Source organism: Mastomys coucha, unplaced genomic scaffold (assembly GCF_008632895.1).
Source record: "Mastomys coucha isolate ucsf_1 unplaced genomic scaffold, UCSF_Mcou_1 pScaffold6, whole genome shotgun sequence".
Taxonomy (NCBI): domain Eukaryota; kingdom Metazoa; phylum Chordata; class Mammalia; order Rodentia; family Muridae; genus Mastomys; species Mastomys coucha.
Window position 1 is genome coordinate 126733461 of NW_022196912.1, and position 18710 is coordinate 126752170.

The following is an 18710-nucleotide window of genomic DNA, read 5'->3' on the forward strand; positions in this document are numbered from 1 at the left end:
ATCCATCCATCCATCCATCCATTCATCCATCCATCCATCCATCCATCCATCCATCCATCCATCCATCCGTCCATCCATCCATCCATCCACCCATCCATCCACCTATCCAGCCAGCCAGCCTGCCATCCAGGTATGCTGTTGCAATGCCTGTCATCCCAGATTGACTCATTTAACAGAGTCTGGAGCATCCCACAGTTAACAAAAGCAATGCAATACAGACAGCCAGGCACCAGGGGAGCCAGGGAGCATCTAAGCATCACCCTGGATACCATAATTAAAACTGTTATTTGTTGGTTATGGTTGGCAAAGCTGATGACACATGAGCTTCCATGGAAGAGTTAAAAGCTACCAAAAGGCCAAGAAATGCAAAATAAGCATGAAGAAAGGTTTCTTTGTTTTATTTTGTTTTGTTTTTCTGCCTATCAGGCTGACAAAAATAACTAAATCAGTGTTCTGAAATCTGAAGACATGGTACCCTGAGGTTACGTAATGGGACGGTCACTAAGTGCAAATATTTCAGAGCCCCACTTTGCAGCCAGTTTCCAACAACTGAACTTTGAATTTGCTAAAATTCCTCCTAGGGAATTTTTTTCCCTGATTAAAAATAATGACCTAAAAAGTTAAGTGTGTATGACCTACCTGCTCCCCCAACACACAGGGCTACCCATCAGTCAGGCAGATAACCACAGTATTTGCCCAGAGTACATTGGGCCTTCAGGAGTGGCCTTTGGAATCCTATGGAAACCAGTCCAAGAGCCTACAGACATCCATGTCGAGTCCTGGAGCCTCACAAGTTGGCACCCATTCCCAGCTCCCAGCTTCCTTCTGGGGAGTTTCTGAAAACAATAGGAAGCTAAACCATTCACCCGAATTACAGAAGGTCCCTGACCTCTGGAGAAGTCTAAAGTGCCTCAGCACACATTAACAAGAGGCAAAGCCAGAAAAGGCAAGAGCCGCTGGATGCCAAGCATTGCCCTCAGCGCGAGGTTCCTTGCATCACCTCACCATGCCTTGACCTGCTGAGCACCAGGACAGGTGTCCGTCTGTCCCTCTGGGTCTCAGCCCTGAGCATGCTGTGGGCCTTAACAGCCTGCTGGTCACTCACTGCTCTACATCCGCTGCAGCAAGCTTCTTCTTCTAAATTCAAAATACTGTGAACCGTGACCCCCATTCTAGTGAAGGAGCACATGACAGCATGGAGCCCAAAGTCAGAGCCATGAGACGCCGGGACCTGCCGTCCCTACAACTAGAATTAGAGTTCTATAAAGCCAGCCGCAGAGCCAGCCTAGGGCAGGTCTGTCCCCTCCAGGGGCTGCACCATGTTCATCCTAAGCACCCAGCAACCCTGAGTGTGGGGGAGGGGTGGTGCTCAGTGTGCAGAAGCCAGAGGAAGCAAGGGCTCAACAAAAAAACGTGACGCGCACTTCCCTCCTGCGGTGAGGATGCTGTGGGAAACTGCCATAGCTGCGAGTCATGTCCCTGTCACCTGTGGACAGAGCTTGGCCAGGGAGACAGAGTGATGATCTGTTGGGACTCACTGCTCAGCCTAGACAGAACAAAACAAGGCCATGATAGATGCATCTGGTCATGTCCCCTAACTGACCAAGCATCAACACTTACATCAAAGGAGATCAACCAGGAGGCTCAGGCCAGAGCAGACTGCACTCGTACACCAGAGAAGAGGGGAGGCTCTTGAATCCCTACACTATAATGTGACTCCTCACTATGGCTGCTCTTGGGTAGCTGACGCATCCATTGGCCTTGTATTCTTGTCATTATCCTTGGTGCTCAGGGCATGCCATGCCTTAGGCTTGTCCCTTTCCCAGCCTGCCATTTCCCTTTCAGCTAAAGGGTCTCCCTCAGAACACTCAGAGCCTCTCCCTTTCCTGCCTAAGCTCCAAGGGTCCCTAACCTGGCCAGATCAGCTGTTGTGGATGTCTTGCAACAACTAGGCTATTTCTTCCACAGGAAGAGGCAAGGGTCAACACCCCCACGCTCCAAGATACAGGCTTCTCTCAGAAGTGCAACTGGGCTAGGCCGTCTTATGAATCCCTGAACTGAGTCCGGATGTGGGAAGGCAGGGAGAAGAGAAGGATCTTTGTGTTGTGTGTCATCTGTGAGAGAGCTGGAAATGGCTGACCCTTGAGGGTAGAAGATCATGGCCAACTTTCCTCAGGACTCGGCAACAGTGTGCTCCCAAACCTTCTGAGAATGTGGTAGAGAGCGTTCTACCATACTCGTGAGGCCCACCACACCCACAAGGGCCACACACCCACATGTGATGTCTACTTGGGCTGGTGGGCTCCGTTACTCAGACGGACAGACCTGTAGCAGACTGAACGCCATCAAGCGTCCGTTGGACAAAGGGTAGAACACAACTGGAATGGTGACCTTGGCATATCACTTGGAGCCACCAGGCTGTGTGCTGAACTGGCCCACGAACCCGGATGTCCTCTTGTACCTGCCCTAACTCCCAGCTACACCCCTGCTTCCCCTTGTCCACCAGTCCCCAGATTCTTGGTGACCTTATCCAGCCATCTTCAAACCACACCTTCTTGATGGCCACCTGGCTTCCACCATTCTTTCCGCTTCCACTCTCCTGCCTCCAGCCTTCCCTAGAGCCACCCCCACACCAGGCAGCCCCTCCCCTCAGTAGACCTATCTTCCAGGAAGAGAAGTACTTGGAGTCCCCAGGGCATGCACAGGCAGCACGCCACCTGTGATGCCTCTGGCCCTGGAGCCTGTGCTCTGCCACCAGTGATGGCCATCCTGTCAGTCTTTTGACTGTGGAGCTTTCCTAACGCACAGGAAAGCACAAAGGGAAGACATAATTTGTCTCTGCTACTCTGAGAGGTGAACCACAAGCCAGGGTGGCTGGACTGAACCACTGAGTCACCAGCACACTGCACCCTATTTCTCTACTACAGGAATTTCTGGTTGTTTAGGTTGATTCAATCTTTCACTTTTCCATCCTCCTACAGGCTTCTCTGGGGCTGGGCAGGAGACAGCTCAGCGGTAAAAGTGCTTGTCACAAGAGTATAAGGGTTTATATTTGGATCCCCAGAACCCACATTAATGCCTCATTCCTGTGGCAGTCCACCTATAATTCCACCCTCAGAGGGTAGAGATGAGATCCCCAGAGCAAGCCAGCTAGCAAGAGTAGACACATCTGTAGACGCTGGGCTTGAATGGAAGACCCTGCCTTAAGGAAGAAAGTGGGAGAGCAACCAGGGATGGTTTCAAACATCAATCTCTGGCCTCCACATTCACATGTGTGTATGTATACACATATTAGCCCATACACATGGAAATACACACACACAAACACAAACACATGCACACACACACACACACACACATACACAGAGGAGAGATAGAGAAGAGAGAAGAAAGAGGGAGGAAAGAAGAAAGGCAAAAAAAAATCATCCTCATTTCCGTTCTCAAACTCAGAACACTGACTCAAATTCAGAATGCCTTTTGGCGGGAACTGTTAAATTACTAGTGTCAACTATACATCATGTGGATCTGGGGGCCCATCCCCAACACCCCAACACCCTCAATAGTTCACGTTTCAGTTTGACTGATTTCTAAGCTGAGTGCTTGCACCAGCTACTCTTCCTTCCCATCTTCCCTCGGGGGTATCTCCGTTCTCACCCCTCTGTGTGGTTAACCCCCTAAGACATTGTGCCATGTGCCTTCATCAGTAAGACCATAACAACTGCTCACAGTCCTTGGTGGACTAACTGAATACTCCATGAGTCTGTCCTCACAACTCTAGCAGAAGTTACAAGATCTCCTCTGCCAGGCACTCTGGAGTTGGTTAGTGGCCAGCCCCAGGATCTAGCCCCATGACCATACAGCCTATCCCAGTAGAGCCTCACTGTCCTGTTCATCCCTTCCCAGAGCCCGCCTCTAACCCCAGGTAACTCCTAGGAAGAGGAACCCCAGCCCCACCAACCATTCTGCCCAGGGTGTTCTCAAGGCCTCTGGGCCCTCAATTCCCTGTCAGAGGAAGTCCAGTCCTTCCACTCTTGTCTGTATCTACAGTTGGGGTAAAGATCTTCCAGAAGCATCCAGGTAGGTTGAGGGAAGGGCAGTCTGATATACGCTATTGACCCTGTGCCCTTACATGGTGCCTCTGAGTCCCCTCTTGGGGACAGGCCTTGGGTAAATCTTTGGGCCAAGCTCCACTATTGTACTATCAAATCACATTTCTCTCAGGAAACCACTGTGGAGGGCCTGGCCCCCCAAACCCACTCCCCAGATCTAGATCCACCGCCTTACCCAAGCCAGTCCTGAGGCAGCCAGAGCAGGCCCGTCCTGACAGTGCTGAGCACCCCTCTGCAGGCCCAGCTGAGAGGTTTCAGGAAGTAGTGGGGGGGGTCTGAGCATGCTCACTCTGAAACTCCCCTAACCACAACGCAGACTAGCGTAAGGCTTACATCACTGTGACGACAGAAAAACAGCTCCAGATCTGTTTGACCTTGCTCTGACGATGGCCCTGCTCAGGAACTGAGAATTGAGAGATGGTGGCTCAAACGGCTCTTCGGGACAGCCCCACAAGGACTGCCCCCACCTGCTCCTGAGCCAGTCAGGGAGGGCAGGTCACATCTCCGGCTCTTTACATCCCAGGCCTGGCACTGGAAGCTCCTGTGCCGGGAGGGCACTGGTCCTTGTTGGAACACCCACCTGGTGCCCTGCATATACTCTAGCATGAACACTGAGGGCTGCTCGGGCTGATGGGCACAGCAGCTTCTAGTGGCCTTGGGCTCATAATCTTACATCCAAATGTAACCTGTTTTTTTCTGAGAAAAGCCAGGTGGCCACTGCTGGTACCCACCACTGACTTAACCACACTCAGGTCAAAGGCTGGCTCTAGGCTTGGGGTTGTTGGCCTCAACCCTGACAGCTCCCAGTGTTCTCGAAACTGAAGGCAAAGTTAGTAGGCTATGTCCAGTTACACTCTCAGAAGCTCTAGCGACGAAAAGCAGGGCTTCACAGAGCAGTTTGAAAGGTCATGACCCAGGCAGCAGATCCCTGCCTGAGTCCAAAGACAAGAACCCTTTACTCTGCCCCCTGAGAGGCAAGCCAGGCTTCAAGGCTGGAGGCTGGAGGCCTCTGTCTCTCTCACCCCACCCCTAACAGACATTTACATATTTGTGTGGGTGGCAGTGCACTCCCTAGAAAGCTGGTCCTCAGGGGTGTGGGGCAGGCAGCTGGCATGTGGGCCTGAAGATAGTCCATCTTAACTTTCTGAAAGCAGCTGTTCGTGGGCCGTGACCTTCAAGGAATGGAGTGCACAGTAAGGTCCTCCCTGGGCTCTGACCATGATGCCACTGCCCCCAACACTTGACCTCTCCTGACCACGATGCCACTCATACCTGACCTTTGGAGGGCAAAGGGGTTTGATGGCTCTGGCAGAAGTGGACGTGGCCTCCTGCAACCTGATCAGCCTTCTCGGGGAGCTCTACCTTCCTTCCATTCATCACAAGGGATAGCAACTTCTTCCGATTCTATAGGTGGGCGTTAGTAACCTTCTCAAGTTTATTAGTTCTTCTTGTGGGTAATGCTGAGCTGTACTCTTTTTTTTTTTGGTTTTTCAAGTGAGCTGTACTCTTGCCTGCCTGCCCCAGAGGCCACAATATGGCAAACCAGACAGCATTTAACTTTAACATGGTTGAAGCTCATTATAAAATGGCCGTTTGACCACTCTTTAGAGAAGGGTGCTTCCTAGGACGGCCCACCACCTCCAGAAGCTTTCACCTTGTGAAGCTCAGTCTGTGCTCTAGCGCCACCCTGCTCAGTTCAACCTGCCGACTCTGTGAAGTCCAGGGACCTCAGCACCAGCAACATCGACCCCTATTTGTCCTGTGTGCCTTGCCTGTGCTGTTCAGCACAGAATCCTCTGGATTGACCCAGCCGCAGCGGGTGTGTGAAGGCCTCTTTCTAACGGCTGGATAGTGTTCCCCTGTAAGATGAGTGTATCTGTTGTCTGTAGATGGACACATGTCATCCACAGATGGACACATGGGCCACTTCTCCCTTGAGCCTTCTGTCTTAGTCAGGGTTTCTGGTTTTTGCTTTTTTTTTGGTTTATTTATTTATTTTATGTATATGAATACACTGTAGCTGTATGGATAGTTGTGCGCCTTCATCTGGTTGTTGGGAATTGACTTTTAGGACCTCTGCTAGCTCCGGTCAACCCTGCTCGCTTCAGTAGACCCTGCTTGCTCAGTCCCTGCTCACTCTGGCCCAAAGATTTATTTATTATTATAAATAATACTGTAAATTTAATAATATAAACAATAATATAAATTTATTATTATAAATAATAATACACTGTAGCTGTCTTTAGATATACCAGAAGAGGGCATCGGATCTCATTATGGGTGGTTGGAAGAGCAGTTGGTGCTCTTACCCGCTGAGCCATCTCACCAGTCCAGTCAGGGTTTCTACTGGTATGATGAAACACCATAACAGAAAAAGTGAGTCACGGCAGGAATTCAAGCAGGGCTGGAACCTGACAGCAGGGGCATCTGATGCAGAGGCCATGGAGGGGTGCTGCTTACTGGCTTGCTCCCCATGGCTTGCTCAGCCTGCTTATAGAGCCCAGGACCGCCAGCAAAGAAGTGGTACCACCCACCATGGGCTGGCCCCTCCCCACACTGATCACTACTTGAGAAAATGCTTTATAGCTGGATATTACAGAGGCATTTTCTCAGTTGAGGCTCCCTCCTTTCAGATGACTCTAGCTTGAATCAAGTTGACATAAGATTAACAGGAACGCCTCTAATCAGGACTGCAAGATTTATGAATTTTTACATCCTTGGTATGTCCTTGTCAAACAGTCATTACTCTTTTTCTTTTCTTTTTTTCTTTTTATTTCCCTTTTCTTTCCTTGGATAGTTGGGTATTTGCTTTTAGGTATATCTGTCCTGGTACTCACAGGGGCCAGAAGAGGGCATTGGACTTCCTGGAACTGGAGTTCAAAATGCTGTGAGCCACCATGTGAGTGCTGGGAATTGAACTCAGGTCCTCTGTAAGAGCAGCCAGTGCTATTAACTGCTGAACTGTCACCCCAGCCCCAACAGTCATTATTCTCCATGACACTAAAGTCGCCCCACCTTTGACAAGCTGCCTCTGCTGGTGATTGCACGGTCTGTCTCCTTAGGTATGTCAGTATGATCACCTGTTTCCAGACACCTAGCTGTCTGTTGGGTTTCTCGTGTGTTAACAGGATACCTGATCCCACAGCAGAGACGGGAGTGCTCAGGGTCAAGTCTCAGCCCCTCTGCCTTCCTCTTGCCATCATCTGTCCCTCAGAGGAGAGTTCTGCCCTCCCTTTCCCACGTTTGGGCCTTACTAATGTCAAGGGAGGCAGGAAATAGAGGTTTCTATGGAGTTGGCCTACTGTACACAAGAGAGCGAGAGGCCTCCAGTCTTAGCAAAGGAAGTGATGAAGGGATACGCCCAAAGCAGAAGAGGAAGTGGAAGGAGGGGGCTTTGAGACGTGTCAATTCAAGGGCTTGCCAATTCTCAATGCCCTGGCTCCTTTGACAGGGGTGTTCTCCAAGTATGAATCACAAGTCACTGCTTTCAACAATGTTCCATTGTGCCCCAGTGGGGTCCAGGCTGCTTCAACCCTAGAGCCTCTGGCAGTTACCCCTAACCCATGGGTTTTCTCCCCAGTGCTGACCCGGTAGCTTCCAAGACTCTCAGAAGCCAAGCCCTGATCTTTACCCCTCCACTAAGGACAGCTCCTGAAGTTCTGGCCTTAAAGGTTATTCTCTCAGTGTCAGGGAGGGAGGGAGGAAAGAACTGAGACCCTTCCTCTTTGAGTTAACCAGAATCACCCTGAGCAGCTCTTCTGCTGCCTCCTCGGCAGGGTGGTTGAGGGGATCCGTGGATAGGGACCAGAGGAAGCATCCAAGGGCATGGAGTTACTAAGTGCAAAGCCAGAGACTTACGGGAGTTCTGCTGCTTATGTCTAAGCACACACATCCCAGGATGGCAATCGAGGAGGGATGAGGAGCCCCAAGGCAGGATGGAGAGCCTAGAGCACTCAGGGGACTTAAGGCAGCCGGGGTGGGTGCAGGAACCTTCTTTGAGACATCTTACGAACAGTGTCTTGACCAGCTACACTCCTTAGTGTAGGAATCTAGAACATTCCATCTCTACCTCTGGAAACAACCAGGGAAGATTCCAGGTTGACCCAGTCAGGGTCCAGAACCTATTCTCAGGCCTGCCAAGCCAACAAGCATGAGCATCCCTGGAGGCTGGGGTAGAGCTGGGTCCCTAGCTGTGACAGGTTGGACACAGCTCCAGCCCTGCCTGGCACCTGTTCTTCCTCCGACTGCGTTCCTATCACAGTCGACCTCAGACCTCGACCTCAGACCTCAGACCTCGACCTCAGACTGGTCACCTCACCTGAGGAAACCCCATCCATGCTCATGCCTCTCCTGGGCCCTGCTCTTGACTTTCTCCTTTACTCTGCTTTGTGATGGAGTCAGCCTGGCTCTGAGAAGGGCTCATAGCTCTGGATCTCAGCGTCTCATCTGTTAGATACGAGCCCCTTGCAGGGACTAGATAGAGGCAACAGAGAGGGTCTGAGAAACCTAGGTCTCCTTCAGGACTAGAGCCCTGATGCCATGGTCCCTCATCTGGTTCCACTTCACCCCCCCCTCCCCACACATCTTTTCTGTCCCTAACTCCATCTCCCAAGTCACTGGTGGGCCACCCTTGATGCTCTTTGACAGAGGGAGGAGTAGCAAAGACGACCCTTGCAGCACTCTGGCACCCCTGCCTGAGACCAAGGGCTGTTTGGAGCAAGGTGTGGGCACCTTGCGGGACCAGCTCCCAGGACTGAAGGAGGAGGGAAACAGAATATTTTTAATGACCAGTCCCCAGGGTGGCAGAGAGGCCTGATCAGTGACCACCTACTATGTGCCGGACCAAGCAAGCCACATCTTCTTCCCTCCACCCCAGGAAAGAGCAGTACCATTTCCACCATAGCCCATCTCTCAGGCCTCTGTGCTTTAGCCCCACGACCCCTCAGTGGATGCCCTCAGCACCCAGATTCATTCTCAGAAGCTTCCAGGAACTGTCTATATTTACCTTAAAGGTCTCTCGAGGCAGGAAAGTCCACCCCCCAGACTTTGGCACTGCCTGCTCTAAGGGTCTTTCCCATGAGTCAGCCTACAGCCTGTATTAAAATGCAGAAGTCTACAATGGAGTGTGTGGGCCACTCCCATGCCTCAGTCAGCCTGGAGAGAAGCACACAGAAGAAAGCCTTCAGCATCCCACACTCCAGACCTGCAGATTCCATTTCTGTGTTATCTGGATGTCAGCCATGTCAAAGGCCCGAGGGCAGACTGGAACTAAGAAACTGGAGGCATGGGCAGCCAGACCATCTTCAGCTGGTCTCTCCATGCCCAGGGAACTCCCCTCCTGCCCCTGCACCAAAGCCACCCAACCCTCCTCGCCTGCTATCACACTGGAGGCCTTCACCCAGCACAGGGGACCACCATCACCTCCACCACCGAGGGAGCATGTAGCATCCCTGGAAGTGCACAAGGGACATGCTGCTGCTGCTGGGTGGAGACCAGGGGTGCTACTTAAGGCTCAGCACAGTAGGCCTCTCCAGCAGCCTGAGTGTCCACAGTGCTGTATGTGAAGCCCAATGGCTTTTGTGGCCAACACAAAATTTGGAGCAGGTTCTAGTAATGACCCCAGGTAAGATGAGGCCTGGGAGGCTCTTGCACCACACCCTGCCTCCTTACCACACTCAGCCAGGGGAATCTACAAAGCTAGGGGACCTAAGCTGGCAGCTAAGGCCAGAAGCCATGGGGACACACAGAGGGGAAGGCCCAGAGATCCTGGAACAATGTTCCTTCTCTCCCTTTGCTACTGAAAGCAGAAGTGACCTGGGTGGGGAACTACAAGGCCCAGGGTTACCCTGGGTACTGCGGTTAGGTCTCTTCTCTGTACCACATACCCATGACACCATCCCAGACGGTGCAGATATGGTAGTGAGGACCCATTTAAAAAGCGCCCCACTGATGTCACCTCTCTGCACTTACCAGTAACAGGTCGCTGGGGCTGTAGCTACCTCAGTTCCCAAAGGCTGGGGATCCCACCGGGGTCTTGAGTGCTGTATTATGGGGTCCCCTCACAGGTAACTAGCAGGGGAGGTCTAAGGCTAAGGTCACCAAGTACCCCAAACACTGCAGCTTCAGGAGTTGATGAGCTCTTCGCCCTAGTCACACGGGCAGACCTCATCCTAAGCCTGGGAATCTTGCGCTTAATGAAGCAATACCTAATCTAGGGACACATGGGGTCACTCAGGCTGCAAGGGATGCATCTCCCACCAAGGAGAACATTTGAGCAGGTGAACCAGCTCTGTTTCCTGTCCCTTCAACTACACATAGCCAGGCTCTGTGGCTTCCTTCCGGGGTAGTGGGTAAGCCACGCACTCTCCCTCCTCCCATTAAAGCCCCAGCTGCTTCCTCACTTGCCTACAAGATCAAGATGCTGATGGATACACCCAGGAACATAACCAGACACTTGCCTGTTAGCTCATACCCACCTGAAGAAGCCTCATGTGTCTCCATGCCAATCACAAGGGTACACCGCCTGGGCTGACCTTACTGCCCTGTGACTTCAGGCAGGCTGTCTTACTTCCCAGGGCTGGCTCCCTTGTGACAGGTGAATGGGTGCTCAGCTGGGCAGTTTGTGGGTGCTCTTCCCAACTATAACCCAGGGGGATCATCTCTCCAGGGATGCTGTCCAGTCAAACCACCACCTGGCCAGAGAGCTGCAGTTGCTTCTGAGGCCAGCATGCTGTGAGGTTGCAGGTTTAAACCTTCCACTTGCAAAACAGGTCCTTCCAGCCCCCAAATTGAGCCCAGGAATCTCTGAGCTCTTACTGCAGTCTGTCTGATAGAAGACTGTCGAAGCTTTTGGTTCTTCTGGGAGCCTTACTTCTCTAGTGCTTGGTCTATTATTTCATCTACTTCCTACAGTGTGGCTATACAGTTGTCTACACTAGCGTCTTTGGGATTTCTTTTTGTTTAAAAACCAATTTTGCATTTATTTGCTTACTGTTGGTGTGTGCATGCCACCGCGCTTGGTAGGCGGTCAGAGGACAACTTTCAGGAGTCGGATCTCTTCTTCTACCTGTGGTGTCTGGGAATTGAACTCACATCGTGAGGTTGAACAGCAAGGACCTCAAGGTGCCAAGTCATCTCATTGGCCAATTGCTTTGCACTGTTTAATCTGCACAGAGAAAACTCACCTTCCAATACTCATGTCTACAGATTTAACAGTGACGTAGCTGTGTATCCCCCACCATGCTCATCAAAGTTCTCAATCCATCCCTAGTCTCTTCTCTCTCTCTGTCTCTCTCTCTCTCTGTCTCTCTCTCCCTTTCCTTCCTCCATCCCTCCCTCCCTCCTTCCTTCTTTTTTTCTTTCTTCTCTCTGGTTTTGCCTTTCCAGAAGCCTGTTGGTTCTGGCTTCCTGTGTAAGAGAGTCGCTTTGGAAATCTGCCCACAGTGAGAACTGCCAGCACACTCCCTTTCCCCCACTAAGTGGCGCTTCATTTTCTGGATGGGCTCTGGGTCTTTGGCGACTGGTCAGTTGAAAGGGTAGTCTCCAGCATGGATTGATTAACTGCTGCTGGAAGATTTTCAGCACAATCTCTGGGGAGTCCAGGGGTGACAAATCTCTCCGTGCCCTTTCACAGAGCCTAACCCCTGTGTCACCTCCCCAGCAATAGCTGAGCGTGTTTTTTGCTGCATGTGTGTCTGCACGTGATGTCTGTTTGCGGGTATGATGGGTCCAGCTGCGGCGCCTGGGGTTTTCATTTGCTTTGGCTTGATGATAAATGATGAGTTTCTTCCTGTCACTTGTCCCCTGCACCCCCTCTCTGGTGCTGTGCTTGTTCAGATCTTCAGCCCATTTTAAAACTGGGGTGTTTGCTCCTTTGTTGTTGACTTCTGAGAGGTCTTTATGTATTCTGAATAACACTTTAGCTGATAAAAGGCTCATTCTGTCAGTATGTGGTTTATTATCTTTTAAATCTCCCATCACAGAACTAATCTCTACTATATCCTAGTTCATGGAGGTTTTTTTTTTTAAGCTGTCGATTTTTATCTTTGTTTTTCAGTGTTCTTGGGACAACCTATTTCTTTGCCCTATATGTGATCTTTCAAATGTGAAACATAAATTTAAACAGTGAAGTTCAGTGCCTTCAGCAATCCAGTGCTGAACAGCTCCCAGGGATACATTCAGTTGCCACCTCCTCCCCTTCTCCGCGCCGCCCCCCCCCCCACCAGCCCTAATGACAGGGACCACACACTTCCCAGTCCTGAGGCACTGTCTTTGCTACACACGGGTTAGAGCTGTTTCCCCACACTCCAGTCTTGCTGCGGCCGCAAGTCTGGACATGCAGTATGTTTGCTGCAATCCTGTTTTCTGTGCTTTATGTTCTCATGACCTCTGCTTTAGCTCATGAGTTATTCAGTCCTGTGCCTGCGTTCTGGAACATGAAGTTAAAAGGCTTGTGCAGCGTGAGCACGTGCTTTGGCATCTCACGTTCTGTAGCTACACATTCCCAATCCCTGCCCTCCACCCTTCTTCCTCTGCCCGTCCATCCCTCTACCCACCTGTTCACCCCTCTGACCACCGAATCACCCTCCTAAATCTCTCTCTACTCAGCCCTCCTTCACTCCATCCGCCCACCTACCCCCATCTCTCTATTCGTATCAAATCCTCAGGCAACCCCAGCGTCTGGAGCCAATCAAGGCCTCCAGTCTCACTCTGCTACTCCTCTGACAAGCAGAGCTGGGCAGAGAGGCTCAGGAGGAAGTTGGAAGTTCCCTAGGACACAACCCCCACACCCCCACGACCTCCCCACAGATCTCCACAGCGGCTCAATCTTCCAGACTCTCACCCTCCCGACCTCCCGCAGATCTCCAGCAGAGGCTCAATCTTCCAGACTCTCACCCTCCCGACCTCCCGCAGATCTCCAGCAGAGCTGGGCAGAGGCGCTCAGGAGGAAGTTGGAAGTTCCCTAGGACACACCCTCCCGGCCCCAACGACCTCCCTGCAGATCTCCACAGTGGCTCAATCTTCCAGACATTAAGACTTGATCTTCCACACCCTTTGCCCCAAACTACCCAAGAACAGCAGCAGGAAGTGGGGCAGATCACCCTGAACTACACTGGCTGTACCCAGGGTCCTGACACAGTGGAGTGCATTCATCTGTGGGAGACTTCGCTTCTGAGTAACAGTGGGCTAGGTTTAGGGGTGCTGCCAGGCTGAAGGAAAGGAGGCAGGTAGCTGGTAGCACCTCTGGTGAGAAAAGACCACTTTGACCCTGAGCTAATGCCTGCTGCTGAACCCTGGGAAACATCATGGGGAGGAGACAATGGGTGTGCTGGTTTCCTACTGGGGACACTGGTAAATGGCAACAAGGAGACACATCCCAACAAAGGAGGGGTGACCAACTGGTGTGGTTGTCTGAGCATGCTCAGTGGGGCTCCTGAAGCTTTCCAGGCCCCACTGGATGTGGCCTCTCAGTGCTCAGTCCCCACAGACCCCTGATTGGCTGATACCTGAGCTCTGGTCTCATGCCACCTCTTCCTGGGCCAACCACAGGCCAGCTCTTCTTTGGTCCAGACCTGGCAGCTTCTTCAGACACCACCTTCTCCTTGGGACAAAGGGCTGAGCAGCCTGGGAACACTCACCACCTCCCATATGTTCAGGTGTTTTGTTGGTTTTGATTTGGGGGTTTTTTGTTTGTTTGTTTGTTTTTGTTGTTTTGGTTTTGGTTTTGGTTTTGGTTTTTTGAGACAGGGTTTCTCTGTGTAGCCCTGGCTGTCCTGGAACTCACTCTGTAGACCAGGCTGGCCTGGAACTCAGAAATCCACCTGCCTCTGCCTCCCAAGTGCTGAGATTATAGGTGTGTGCCACCACTACCCGGAAGGTGTTGTTTTAAGAGCTAGAATCATCCAACTTTAATAGCTTACAGGAAAGTGCATATATATTGAGAACATATAAGGCTTATAAAAGGGGGGCTGTGTTTCCACAAATCGGGGAGGATTTAGGCATTTTACACAGGCACAAAACAAAAATAATGGTGCCTAGGTTCCTAGAAGAATAGCTAAGGAGACACCTGTCCCCCAGCCACCTTGCCCCACCACCCATAGCACCCCCAGCTCCCCGCTCCCCTTAGCCCCCAGCTACGGGGAAAGGGGAGATGTTTGCCATTTATCTCAAATGCATCCTGTGAATAACTTTTTTTTTTTTAAAGACAGGGTCTCACTATATAGCCCTGGCTGTCCCAGAAATCACTGTCTAGTCCACATTAGCCTCAACCTCACAGAGATCTACCCAGCTCTACCTCCCTAGTCCTGAGACTAAAGCCATGAGCGACCATGCCTGGCCTCTGAGCAACTTTCTATACACCTTCACCAAATCCTGGGGGCAGAGATCCAGATGAAACGCCAGAGAAGGAAAAGGAGGAGCAGGCTGGAGAAGGTGTGAGCATGCTCACTCTAGCAGCTCCCACTTCCCTAGAGGGGAAGATAAAGAGATGTGACGGCACCTTATCGCCTGTCCCTCTGTCACAGGACGCCAAAGCAGCCATACTTCTCAGTCCTTCCAAGTAGGCAGGTCCAGCGCTTGAGCTGGCTAAGAGGCCACACACCCTGCCCATCCACATGCATGTATGGAGGGGCAGCCTTGGGTAACCGTCTCTTCCTCTCGAGTATCATCTCACAATGTGCTCCAGGTCTGGCTGAAGTTCCAGCCATTTGCAGCCCTGGACATGAGTGAGCATGGCTCTAGCCTGCTCTTGGGCTGACAGCTCCTTGTCCAGCAAGTCCTGTTTGTTGGCCAGCACCCACACCGGCACCCACACTGGCACTCCCTGGAGGCTCTGCTGATTCAGAGTAGCTTCAGCCCTGCCCCCTCTAGCCACCCAGTCTTCGCTGAGACCCCCACCAACACCAGACCGTCTGCCCAGTGGGTGTAGGAGCGACACAGGGGTCTCAGCTTCTCTTGACCCCAACATCACACACTTGAAAGGTGACTCCAGAGACCATGCTACAGGCACTCTGAGCTCAGAGTTCAAGCCTTTGGTGGAAACATTCCGAGTAAACTCTGATCTTGGGGCGGTGAAAGAGGAAGGCCTTTCTAGTGCGGTCCAGCCTGATGACCACAACATGCAGGACCTTTCATTAGTTGCTCTCCTAACCAGCCACACCACCTTACCAAGTCCGATAAGCTCTCTCTGTCCTCATTTGGGATCCCACAAGGCTGCTACCCTGAAAGGGTGTTGTGCTGCAGAACGACCTAAGGCACAATCTGTTCAGGTTTCCTACAGTGACCTGAAGGCCTGCCACCTGGTGGCTATGACAGTCCTTGCACCTACTCATAGACTAGCGGAGGGCTCCCTGCCCGGCTCCAGCCCAGTTTCCCAATTCCGCTAAGCCTCAGGATGGGCGGTAGGGAGCATTTTTTGTGCTCCCTCCTCCCACACACACCTGCTCAGCCAGCTTCCAAGGCTTGCTTCTGTCCTCAGTACTGTCAGCGCTCCCCTATCAACTCTTCCGTGGGATCACAACACCTGAAAGTTCCCCCAGCCCGGTGCCCCCACCAGACACACTCAGACATGGATAGCGATTTTTCTTGCAGATAAAAAAGACTCCCTATAGCGATTTTTCTTGCAGTGAAAAAAGACACTCCGCCCGCCCCCCGGCCTCCGCGGTTTCCTTCTCATCCGGGATCCTAAAACTTGCTGCCTCTTCTGGCCCAGATCCGGAGTGTATTAACACCCCCACACTCCCAACCCCTACAGAGGCCCTTCGAGCTGGAGTTTACAGTCCAGTCTCTTCTCACTGGGAATGTCACAATCTGCTCCATGACCCTCCCTGCTCCACACGCCTCTGGTTCTCGAGCTGGGTACCCCCGCCCCTTCTCCTCCGCCTCCTGGGTAGGCTCTTGGCCGTCTGGCAGCCTAGGGCCAGGGCCCGCTCCCACCCATACCCTGCGGAGAATGGAGCGCGCTGGGGCTTGCCTAGGCGGCAGCGGGGGAGTCCGCAGCCCTGGAGCGAGCCTCTGCAGGAAAAGGGCCCAACTTCGTCTCCGCCTTCGCTGTCTGGAGCGAACCTGCGTGACCCGCTCTGACTTCCTGCTGTTCCCACACGTGCGGACCGCAGTCTGATGTCCAGATGGAAATGTTAGGAGTGCACAAAGCCTTCGCCTATGTTGTGTTTGCACAATAACTCGGTGAAGTTCGGATTGCTATTGTTCTCACGCTGCAGATTCAGAAATCCAGGTGTACCGCATTCTCACCTGGATGCATCTCTGCCAACATAGAGTTTTACACAGAAACCAGTTATCCGCGACCCTAGAGACTTGATGAGTTACACCGGTCTGTGGCAAGGGAAGGGGAGAGTAAGACCGAGAAGGGGCGAGATTCCGGACTGACCTGCTTTCCATTCCCTCCCTAGGAAAGATCAACCTCATAAGCGCTCAGGTGGAGTATGGATAAACCTGACTCCTCTACCCCCAGCCACCTCTTAGGCCCAGCCCCGACTCCCTCTGTCCTGGGAATCCAGTTCTGCCTGTCAAGCCACTGGGCTCGCTTATAGGGACCCTCTGAGCACGTTGGCAGGGACGTCTCAGGAGGCCTTGTTGTGGTCCCCACAACTTCTACCCTAGGCCTCCTGGGCTAGGGAGGGTAAGATTAAAAAGAGATGGGATTCCCACCCCCCACCCCGCGGAGATGCACACAAACCTCTTTCCTTCTCCTGGGCCAACCTCCTCAGAGTCCCTCACTCATTGAGCAGGGAATCCATCTCTGCCAAAGATGCCATTTGGGGGCTACTAAACAGCCACTAGAGAAAGCCACGAGGGCGGTGAATTGCAGCCACCTTGAACACTTTGCCAAATGGTTTGTGCCTCTGTCTACCAATCTGGACAAAAGGTTTTATTCCCATGTCATGATGGAGCAGTGCCAGGTAAGTGTGTCATCGTCGCAGTTTCCGGGAGCAAACCGCGGGAGCCCCTACGCAGCTACCTCCCCCTAACTCCCTCAGCAGCTGCTCAGTTGCTTCATCATGATGCTCTGGGCTCTGGGACAAGAGAGTGTCAGGCTGAGTGTAGACAGGCACATGTGCATGCTCTTATGCATTAGTCACCCAAGTCTTATCCCTGTAGACGGCTATAGATGTCCAGTCCCAGAAGCCGTATGCCAGGTCACTGTGGGTTTCCCACGTTTTGTGTCATGGCAAACGAAGTCTAGGATCAAAGACCTCAGCCTGACCCATACCTCCTTTCAACGTGGTCACCCGAAGGTTCAAACTGAGTACGTTCTTCCATCGGAGCAGCCATGAGACTAGCGGGCCTCCTCTGGCATGTGGACATAGGCTGGGAAAGCTAGCCTAAAACCTAAGTCAACACTGTGGCCACAAGGGGGCGCCCAGCTCCACAGATAAGGTTGGGGACCATGTCCGTGGAGGGCTCCCGAGGCAGAGTATTAGCTCGGACCCCACATTGTCATGACGACTCAGGGAGGTAGTATTGTGATGCTATTCTCCCACTGAGGACAAATGCCAGAGAAAGGGACATCACTGGCCCTGACATTTAGGGGTGGAAGATTTGGGCCTCAGAAGTCTACCCTGAACCTGCTTGTGTCTAGCTTGCGTCCAGCTTGCTGCGTGACTCCAGGAATGTCACTTGACCTTGAGGTGATGGTGTGAAGAAGCAATAATTGGACCCTGGGACCAGGAGTCTATCCTCAGCCAGCACAGGGGCTTCAAGGCTGCTGTCTACAAGCAAGTGAATATTAGTCAGGGAGAGGAAAGTTTGCAAAACTCCAACGACTTCTCTAAAGACCCCCTGAGGTGCTTCTAGGGGCTGTAAGGAAGCTGCCTTCATGAAGTTGCCTCTGTGCTGGCAACAGCTTGTTGCAGGATAATGGCGCTTCAGAGCGGGTCCCGTGCCAGGGTCTTCTGCCCCATGCAACTGTAGAATGCCCACCTAACAGTGCCTTCTCCCCACTGTGGCCCTGCCAGCCCAGAGTCAGTACAGCAGTCAGGAATGTCTACTTCTTCAGGCTCCAGAGGGCCAAGTTTTCCCTATAGTGGACTGGCAGTGTAGATCCCCTTTGACCCTCCTGCCTAATGCCACCCAGGGCAGCCAGAGGGGGCAAGGCCGCCGCCTGCCTCCCAGGCAGCTGGAGCTGAGTGCTAGTAGCGCGGTCTTTCCCACGCTCCGTGATGCCAGTCTTGGCACTCCAGCTCCGCCCCACCCTTGCCTTGCTGGGCCCCGGGCACCCGGAATGTGGCTGAAGATTCGGTCCCCCGGGGCCACGGATTCCTGTCTCAGTGGGTGTGGGCGGAGGCCCGCTTTCCGCCCTTTGATCCCGGCCAACTCCAGCTAGCGAGCCACGCCCAAACCCTGCCAGCCCGGCCCAGGCGCAAGATGAGGGCGGGGCTAGTCTTGGCTCCCCAAGCTCTAGAACTCTGGCTCCCAGGCCTGCGAGTTCTGCCTCTACCGCGGAGTTCTATCACCAGCAGTGATTGACTTCTTACTACCAAATGTGCAGCCTGATGCCGGTCAGGACTGCAGCTGGACAAGGAGATCCGAGACTCTTCTAGTACGGTTCCTCGCGTGTCCCCTGTGCGCTGGGTGGTAGTTTGC

The 18710-nt window shown here is 52.5% G+C and overlaps 1 protein-coding gene across 2 annotated transcripts in view; it reads right to left on the reverse strand.

The window, feature by feature from the left end:
* The window catches only part of Gpr132 (G protein-coupled receptor 132), a 17255-nt gene extending 6934 nt beyond the window's left edge, over nt 1-10321 (reverse strand). Inside the window, exon 1 of one of the 2 annotated variants that reach the window (XM_031356732.1) lies at nt 10080-10321. The gene's annotated coding sequence lies outside the window, so the exon portion shown is untranslated. Of the gene's footprint in view, nt 1-4284; nt 4436-10079 lie in introns of those variants that run through there. The other variant, XM_031356731.1, reaches the window with a different exon arrangement.
* Nucleotides 10322-18710: the final 8389 nt, after the last annotated feature.